Source organism: Siniperca chuatsi, linkage group LG19 (assembly GCF_020085105.1).
Source record: "Siniperca chuatsi isolate FFG_IHB_CAS linkage group LG19, ASM2008510v1, whole genome shotgun sequence".
NCBI lineage: Eukaryota > Metazoa > Chordata > Actinopteri > Centrarchiformes > Sinipercidae > Siniperca > Siniperca chuatsi.
The window spans coordinates 2,859,074-2,869,813 of record NC_058060.1 but is presented as its reverse complement, the minus strand read 5'-3'; positions in this window follow the sequence as shown (position 1 = coordinate 2,869,813).

Below are 10,740 nucleotides of genomic sequence, written 5' to 3'. Positions count from 1 at the left end.
GAAGCTATTGAGCGCGCTGCCTGGCTACAGTAAACTGAAACACATATGCATGATGATATGATTGTGGTTTATTGAGGAAATATGTGATAAATGTAATCGGGGACAACTACGTTGTGTTGGTTAGTAATGAAGATGCGGTAATCTCTTGACTGATCTCCGTGTATTCTGACTGGGAGAAAAAATATGTCAGAAACTTCCATAAAATTGCACTCTCCAGCCTGTAAATGAAATTTAAAAAAGCCAAACTGGAGTGTAAGCTTAAATTTGCCATAACTTAAAGCTTGCAGCGTTGATCTGTCGAAACTACTATAAGATCTAGTAACAGGTAAAAACAAACATTGTGATATGGGGAGTGGGAGACAAAAAATATAGGCTATAATAAATTGTCAAAAATAAAAGAACAGATTTTGAGGATAAATGATAGATAGCTGCTTCTGTTTCAGGGTCCTGACAGGCTGTTGCATGCATGCTGGCTCACTCACTCACTGTCATGGATTATTGGGACACCCAAAATGTCTGCTGTAAAAAAAGGGCATGAAAACATAATCTCACCTTCAATAAGGACGTCTTGAAAATGTCTGACTGACATTAGAAAAAGTGTTCTCTGGACATTAAAGAAGTAGCCCACTAAATGATTTCTTTGGTCATTTTTGGGCAGTGGAACAAGCTGTAAACACAACACTGACACGTTATTACCTTGTAAAGATATAATATAGAGAATGTGTTAGCAAACAGTTGCCTATTTACACAGCATTTGGAGTTGTGTTTGTATCCACTTGATTAATAAGTGAAATAGGCTATTCACTCTCTTTTTAGCTCTGGTGAAAATATCTGGCTCTTTAGCTGCTAAATGCTCCACTATGTTCACCAGCTAGTCCCTAACTGCGTCTGTCTGCTGATGGTGCTGGACAGGTTTATCAGAGCCTTTTCACTGAAAACAGCTGCCTGCTGCTGCTGGAAACAAGGTTGTGTAATAGTGTTGTCTCATTCGCAAACAATTCCAAATCTTTTGGGTGAACGAACTGAACTGAATCCTGAAACGTTTCCATTCATTTCTCAGTCAGTTCAGTTGAGCGCTCAGTGAGTGAGTGTATCCCTGCTCATTCACTCGCAACTGACTGAGTGAGTGATTCAAATCATTCACAATACACAGCTGACTCAGTATGTTTCTAACATTTAGCTGCAATGATTCAACAAGACTGGTCTTAGACTGCAATCCAGATATATGACATTATCTAGATTGATATTATATGTATAGGCTAACATTTAACGTTACTGTGCGCAGTGCTGCGCACACAAAAACGCACACACACACACACACACTGATGTTAGGACACAAGTGTCCTCAGGATATTAAGGGAACCCTACACCGTAACAGATTTATTTTTAATGTTCTTATAACATCATGATCAATTCACGAGATGTCTCCTGGACATTTAGAACTTCTTGAAAATGTCTGATTGACATTATGAAAAACAAATCCAGGATGTCAGTCATACACCCGGTAACACCCAGGGACTGTTAATTTGGTCCATTCAGACAACATTTGTTTTGTTAGCTGGGCAGTTTGGGACTCCTTTGGCATGCAAGGGGAAGGAGAGGAGAGAGAAAAAAACAGGGCAGTTTTTGCATAATGATTAATCTTGACAGACATACGTCATGCTCCTGGGCTCCTGACAACGTCACGCCCTGGGTGAAATTAACGCCTAACTGCTTATCTTAAAGGACCTGGGATTTAATTAAAAATGACATTTCCCCAAAGACTTGTGCTTCTGAGGCTGCCATGTTGAAATTAGCTGATGAGGGGCCCTGAGCAAAAGGGAAATAAGCAAACTGTCAAACGCTCAACAAACCACTGCCGTTTATCAGTCCTGCTCGCTGCTCAGGAAATAACAGTGGACTGACATCCTGCATGGATACAAGTCATATTGTTATGAACAAGAAGGAGAGGGGACAAAAAAACAAGCCTTTCAAATGTGATATGGAGACAAACAATGTGGTTGGGCTGAATAGGGGAACAGGTTGCTGAAATGAGCTCTTAAGTCACCGCAGACATATTTTGCCACTGACAAAGGCTTACTTTATGACTTGAATTTCTGCATTTTGTAATGAGTGCCACTCAAATAGTCAGTCCTCAACAGAATTAAACAAAACAGGGAAGGAAAATGAAATGCTACTGAACATGTGCTCTCTTTTGCACCCTGCCCATCAAAAAAAAAGATTTTTTAAATATCAGCAGAGATAGGAGTTATTTCCAGGGTGAAGAAAGTTAATAAAATGTCTTAAAAGTAGGACCAAAAATGCATCACCCTGAGAATTTTTGGACAATTACATCATATTTCCTACTCTTTAGACACTTGATAAATAGGGCAATATTTGGACCTAAATGATTAAACTCTATTACATGGTCTTACTGTCTTAAAATAGGGTGTTACTTGAAATCTATGTATACAGACTTTTTGTGAGTGTCTCTACCTCACATGCAAACTCACAGCTTTCATCTCTCGTTGACAGAGGTGTCACAGCAAAGGCATCAGTAGGAGGAGGATTGTGACAGGCTCAGTCAGAGGTGATGTCATCACAGCGCGACCTGCGAGGACAAGGGCACTCTTATCCAGTCGGGCTGTCTATGCCAGCGTGTCTATGTCTATGGGGCAGATGGACTGGATGTGTGGCTTTAGGTGTGAGGTGTGTGTCAGTGGGTGTCGTCTCCAATATCTCCCTCACTTTTAATCAGCCACATTAGTTTTGAGTGTGAGTTGATATGCACGCTGATGCGTCCACACGACAGGGCACACACAGAAACACACTCACACACACAGATGGAAAGTAGGCTATAGTGGAGCTTCCCGAGTAAGCCTTCATTGCTGATTCACAGTGGGTTTTCAGGTTGGTAATTTAGCCCTGCATGTTTGAAATTGAAACATTTAAAAAGAGAACAGTAATGTCATCAAATGTCATTTCTGTCATGGAAACCGGCAGGGAGATAAAATGTCATCTTGTCTGAGAATAAATATTTCTGCAGGGTCAGAGAACCCATTTATTAAAATCACGGCGCTGGTTCCCCTCTGTGCTAAAGAGACAGTATTCCCTGTCATGTTTCACAGTGACCCTCCAGCTTAACATTTTGATTTCTCTCATTTTGTCCTTTCCAGTTTTCTCTCAGAGTGACTGCATGCATGCCTGTGTGTGTGCTGTGTTTAAAGGGGACCTATTATGCCTTATTTTCTGTAATATATATTACAATGTTACAATATTAAACAATTCCAAAGTTTCAAATAATGAGGTAAATGTATGCAGAAGTAATCCCTGTGAGCAAAAAGGCTTCAGACTGCTCTGAATACTGGGTTTCCAACATTTTTTTCTATTTTTATATTTAGGATGTCCTTATGCGGTCATCTGCTCATGATGTCTTGCAGAAAGTGCTTTTTTGGTTGTGAAGGAAAGTTAGTTAGATTCTTGATGGACAGATGGCTTTTTGTTTAAATCCGTGCATCTAGCGGTCCCATTAGCTCGGAGCTCAAGCACCAGGGGAGTGTTGGTGTTTACACCACTAGCGCAGGAGCTTTGGACCGCCAGGAGGTGGAGGTTTTCAGGTCCAGACTCCGAGCTCCCAGTCTGGGCAGAGTCAGCTAAGTTAATAGGACTGCTAGCTGCACGGCTAACTGGTCTAACTAACTAACGGCAGCTACAGTTGGCAGCAGTTAGCGTTTACTTTTAAGCTATCTGTCCATCTAGAAACTCCTAGCCTGGGAACCAGACAAATCTGCCAAGCTCATGTTTCATTTGCTCTGGCAGGTACATCTGACTCCCCTCCCATTAAGACAAATTTTCTCCCGAAGTGGATTCAGTTGGGCCATTCACAACGGTTTATCTAATATGTGGCGGGTTTTTATAAAATGACTGACAGAGGAGCGTCACCGGTCCAGATTTGAAAACTCACATATTTCGTTGCTCTTATCGGTTGTAGCTCTGGGCCTGCGTCCAGTCTGCAGGTCTGTCCAGCTCAACGCACCACTAACAAAACTCAGAATCTTGATTCATATTTGATCAGCACTGCCTAGTTTGACAGTTTTATCTGTTACTGCATTGTGTATTTCCCGCTTGTTTTCAGAAACACATTTTAGTATACTGTTTAGCTGTAATTTGAGAAAGTTTGTGACCATTTTTTTCCTGCATGAAAACGGACCAAGCACCACTCCAACTTCAATGTGTCGCTCAGTGCTACGTCTCTGATTGGTTGTAGGTCTATCCAATTGCATCCACAGGCATTTTGGAAATAAAAAATGAACTTGGCAATGTCAGGCTTTAAGAAACTCCATAAAAAAATAAAATATGAAGTGAATATGAATGTCAGAAATGTCAGGAGACCAACATGGCCACCGGTGACATGGGGAATTGGCAGATATAACAGGCATCTTTGAAAGAACATGTCCTTACTGCTATTGAAGAATATCTTTTCTCACCACTTCTCAGTGGAGATTGTGAAGTTGAGACCTCTTGAAGATGGCACCAGGGAGATGGGAAAATATCGAATCCAAAATGTTCTTTTCAAAGCACAATTCTCCATGTCTACATGCATTTGAACAATCCATCATTTGACAACAGCTGTAGGAATGTCATTGTGATATTATGTAAATATATTCAGTAGAATATTACAAACATTCATGACTTGCGGTGCGTTGCAGAATGTGAATTTTATGTGCTTTGACACTGTGCTGAATAACTATTGACGTGGGACTGACCTGTTTGCTTGAATGCCTGCCACAAAAAACTGCACTCTTAGCTGCAAAATGAGAGGAGAAAACGGCAGCAGACTTTCCCACTTTATTTGATCGAATCCCTAAGTTACTGTCAAAGCAAGCTCATTTATTTTGACAGAGAAGGCGAAGAGGCTTTCAGAACTGGTCTGACTGATATGAGCTTTGTGGAGGGCTGACACAGACACCTATTTTTTAGGGGCTGAAACTGCTGATGCTGGATAATTTGTGCTGATACTGACTGTCTCAAAATTAGATTATTGATTAACTGGATAGACCTACAACCAATCAGAGCAACGAAGTGTGTGACGTTACGTAGCGCTGAGCGAGTTGAGGCGGTGCTTGGTCCGTTTTCAAGCAGGAAAAAAATGGCGGCCTGATCACAAACTTTCACAAATTACAGTTTAACAGTACATTAAAATGTGTTTCTGAAAACATTTGAGGTGGGAAATAGACATTGCAGTAACAGAATCTTGATTCATATTTGATCAGCACTGCCTAGTTTGACAGTTTTATCTGAGTTTCATGAGCCTTGTGTGTTGTGCTGGACGGTCCCACAGACTGGACGCAGGCCCAGACCTACAACCAATCAGAGCAGCGAAACGTGTGACATGTGACTTTTCAAATAGGAGGGGGCAGGGAGGGGGAACTGGCTCACCTGCCACCAGATCAGCAAGTAGCAAAATTCAATTGCAATATCCAGGTTTCAACCTGTAGAGGGCAGTCGCTATGCATACTTATAACACAAAATGTAGAATTCAAATACTTTGAACTAAAATGTCAAAATTTGGACCTAAATCCATCAACAACACGACTAAATACCCGTATACAATGGCTTTCAGCTGAAAAAAGTTTGGGGGTTTAGTTACTCTCTAGAAAGACTATGTAACTTTTGAAAGAAGTAACACAATCTTCCTTTTACAACTGAAAAGTTGAATTAATAAGGAATAAAACACACCCCTACATAATTAAGTACATTCAGGGGTTTTGCTGCTACAGCCTGTCTTGATTACTAGCAATTTTCCATCTGCTGTCGCTGTGCAGTTAGATATAAGTTGGTAACCAGCTTTGTGACATTATGATCCAGGATCATCAATATTAGGTTTAGTGAAGCCAGATACCTAAATAAGACCCTGACTAAGTTGAACTTGTCTCCTTCTATGACAAGGGGGGGCTATGGCTCAGGCAGTAGAACAGTCTCTGGCATGACCAGAGACTGTATAAAAAAAATGGACGTAGTGTCCGTGACGTCACCAATAGGCTTTTGTAGAGCTGTTGTAAAGCTCAAAGCGAGCGGCTCCGGTGGCGCCAGCTGTCGCCATCTTGGCAGTCCCTGACTCCAGCTAATCCAAAAATGGGCAAAGAGGTAGAGCTGAGGCAGGCCGAATGAAGCCTGGTTGATGAATTCACCTAGAGGCAAGCCACCTGATAGGGCACCCACCTGTGTGCAGATGACTATGACTGAAACCTTTTCTAAGATAGAACACTCCTGGACGAATGAGGGACTACACCGGCTTTAATAGGTTAGTTATATAAAAATTCACCCCCTGTACAGTTGTCATGAACTGGGAAATTAGCAACCAAAACCCGTTTTTATACCAGCCTGTAAACAGCCTGTTGTGGGATTGACTCGCTTTTGGAGCCAGCCTCAAGTTGCGATTCGTGGAACTACAGTTTTTGATACTTGCCATTGGCTTCATTTTTCACCCCCGGAGATTGCCGCATGGGTATGACCAGTAGCTTTTGGTGGCTAATGTTAGAAAACATTTCATAGATATTACTCTGTAACTGACATTACTGAGTCAGTTCACTGACTTTATGGCTCTTGCCTATTTGTGCTTCTCTTACACAATATTTTAGCATGGTAAAACATTTCAATGGTTTCATCACAAAAGTAAAAAAAAAAATCATAAAAAAAGTAAATGGCTGAAACCTGTTCTACCGCCTGAGCCATAGCCCCCCCTTGTCATAGAAGGAGACAAGTTCAACTTAGTCAGGGTCTTATTTAGGTATCTGGCTTCACTAAACCTAATATTGATGATCCTGGATCATAATGTCACAAAGCTGGTTACCAACTTATATCTAACTGCACAGCGACAGCAGATGGAAAATTGCTAGTAAATCTGGTAGTAAAACTAACAATAAAGTAAACATGCTCTAGTAACTAACTCTGTATTTACCTAATTAAAAATTTAGGTACTTATTGAGAGCAGTGCAACAAACTCCAAACACAACATTGACATTCTATCACCACATTTAGTTGTTATGGCTAACGTTTAAGCAAACAGTTGCCTATTATGGGTTTTAGACAGTCTCATAAGTATTAACAAACAAATGTCAAATTACATAACTCTAATTACATAACTAAAACAGACAAAATACATGATTTGTATCTGTATCTGTGCCTCTAATTTACCATTCGTATATATCATCATTTGTACATCAACTTAGCATTTTTTGGAAATATATTAGTGAATCTCCACCTATTTGTGTGGCTTCTTTTGAGACTGTTGTCCCATGCTGTTTCACACAAAATCCACAAATGCAGGGAAGACCAAGCACTTTCCAGTAGATAGCAGTAATGCAACAATTATGGATGTCAACCATCAACTAAAGAGAAGAAGAAGCCTTCACCTTCACTCCAAGCCCCCAGGAAGTGCGCCGGGCTTTGAAGCAAATTTAACACAGTGGCCAAACAGTGTAATTACAACCTCCGGGTCCATCACGTGATGCATACTGGCCCAAAATGACTTTTTCTCATAGACTTACATTGTGAAAGAAGAGGTTGTAAAATGATGGATAGTTGTGAAATGACTTGTTTCACTATTTGAATTTGAGCTGCATGATGAAAAAATTTATCTCCATTTGAGTTAGCAGAGGGCTAAACTGGAAGTTAGTCAACTCGGCGGCGGAAGTCTGTGGTGCACTTGCTCCTTTGGGGCCGCACAATGCAGAAGATCTGGATTATTTTATACCCGGAAGTCAAACTTTTTTGGCTTCATGCACCACTGAGCAACTTTCATAGGAATGAAACTGTAGTCCTTCCTCCTGAGGCCGCTAGTTCTGTGAGCCAATGGGGTGTGAGCATGACCTCCATCCTGAGGCCCCGGTTCTGTGAGCCAATGGGGTGTGAGCATGACCTCCATCCTGAGGCCCCGGTTCTGTGAGCCAATGGGGTGTGAGCATGGCCTCCATCCTGAGGCCCCGGTTCTGTGAGCCAATGGGGTTTGAGAATGAGTAATAGGGTGTATGAAGTAGGCTACGTAAACTATAGTCTATGATTCTGATACTGAATTTCAAAATTAAAGCCCCCTAAAATGTTATATATGTTCCCTCTGAATTCAGATTGATATTAAAAGGAAACGTTTTAAATTTATTTTATTCTGACATTGTTATTTTAATCAAATTACAAAACAGTGTATCATTTCAGCGTTTGCTACTTTTTCCCGCTCTTGAAGATGCACATAACCGCTGCCTAGCAACAATTTTTTCTAGTTTTTTTTTATTGCTAAGTTAAAACCTAGCTTTATCTTCGAAATGTCAGCAAGAAAGAGACTGACTGCCACAGAGGCTTTAGCCTTGCTTCAGAGCCTTGACGATGCTGAGTCTGATGGAGGAGCAGATAGTGATGTTTTCTTCTCTTGACAGTTCATCTGACACTGGCTCTAAGAGTGATTTAGAGAGAGATTCCCTTACGTAAAAAAAGCCGGCTGGACACCTCCAACTCGGCAACTGCTGCTACTGTTCCAGGTACGTTAGGCTGATCCGAGGAAGACTATAGCTTGGCTGTCAATAATAGCCTACTTCAAAGTTTAGTTATCTCCTGCTCCACCTACGGTGGGCTAACATTATTAATAATGTAAGGTAGTAACCTATTGTTAGCTATTATATTACTTAGATTATTATAGTCTACTAAATTTGTCCACTTTTGAACCAACAAGCCTACCTTTGGTAAAACAGGAGAAAAACTGTAAATTAGTTTTTCTGAGTTTCACAAATTGCGCACATTGGGCTGTTTGTCTTTGTAGGGCAGATTAGCATATATGGTAGCCGAATGCTAAATGTTATGACGAAATAGGCTCTATTATTATTATGCTAGTGTTATAGTATCATGCATATAGGCTAGTATTAGCCCTAATAAGATTGATATTTCATGAAATAAAACAAACTAATTAGGCTAATTCTACTTTTTTGGCGACAATGCAAACTCCTGAATCATCAGCTGTGCCTGCTGTACCAACCACAAGAGCACTCAGCCCGCTACTGGATGAAGAAGTTGTCTCACTAAATCCACCTTCAGCAGAGAGACATGAAATGGCAAAAATAGAAGAAGGCTACAAAGTCAAAATGTCATGACAGACGCTGCAAGCGCAACAATAAAGATGCCTTCACCGCTTTTCTGTATTTGGTTGATGATGGCATGTTGAAACATATCAGGGACTGCACTGTTGCTGAGTCAAAGAGGGCAGCTAATGGGATATGACAGTCGATGAGCTAAAGGCCTTCATTGCTCTTGTCTACATTCCTGCTGCGCAAGGTGGAAAAGGCACGGACTTGGCAAGCTTTTGGTCGGCCAAATGGGGCTATGCATTTTTCAAGGAGACCATGTCCCGAAACAGATTCCAGGAAATCATACAATTCCTGCATTTCGATAAAAAGGAGACGAGATGCACATGCCTGCAAGTTTGCCCTGTTGACCGAGGTTTGGGAGAAATTCGTCCAGAACAGCACCGCCTGCTACAAGCCCAGTGCTGACATAACTGTTGATGAACAGCTCTTCCCGACAAAAGCAAGGTGCAGCTTCATCCAGCAAATAGCAAGCAAACCCGATAAATTTGGTAAAAAGTTCTGTCTTGCTGCTGACATCGATAAATATATGGTGAACAGTGTGCCATATCTGGGCAAAGACGAGACACGGACACCAGGTCAGCGACTAGGAGGCAGTGTGGTGCTGGAGAAGGGGAGGAACATCACCACTGACAACTTTTGTACATCCCTTGAACTGGCCAAGGCAGTACAGGCCAAGAAAACCAGCCTTGTTGGCACAGTAAATAAGAACATGCGTAAAGGAGCAAATTGTGCTATTCACCACAGAGGTGCTGAAAAGTGACAATGAAAGAGCGAGGGGAGCCGTGTGCAGAAGTGAGGCGAGCAGAGTCCGAGGTTAGAGGTGAGTGCGGCTGATCCTGGTCATTTTGGTTAACAACGTCAAAAACACAAGGAAGCAGAAACACTAGAATTCACGATTCTAGGAGCCGGAGACAAAAGTCAAACTTTATTGAAAAAAGATAGATGTAATCATTTTCAAAAGTCACAACATGTTATTATCTAACCATATATTCTGCTTCAATCCATATTTGTTGGCATTTAGCCTTTCAAAAATATTTTCAGGCACGCACCTTCCGGGGCAGTCTAGCAGCTCTTACATTATTATATGTCACAAAAAATATCATATTATGTAGGCCTATCTGCATTCGCTTGGCGTTCTGCCCTCGATTTAATCCATATTAATCAATTTTATTCAAATTGAGGATCTTGTTCGAGGATTTTTGAATTTTTTAGGTTGATGATGTCATAAAATATGATGACAGACATTCGAAGCATCATTCGAAAACCTCAACAGAAGCTTTGAATATAAATATAACATGACAAAAATTACATTCGGTACAGCCTAGTATGAATGGTCAGAATGATTGCTATGGCCATTCTAGTAGTTATAGAAGTCCGGTAGTTCTAGTGTTAAGCAGCTAAATAAATAATATTTCAGACCGCTAAATCCATACAAAGACCAGACAAACCCCATTTTCCTTAATATGTCCCCCTAAGTTAACGTTACTTCAATAACTATTGTTACAGGACTGACTTTATTGTTAGCTAGCCCCGCTGTTCAAGCTGAACAATCAGCTAACGTTGACGTTTGCGTGCTCCAAAAAGTAGCAAACTGTTAACTGTCGCCATAATAACACAAAACAAAAAGCAA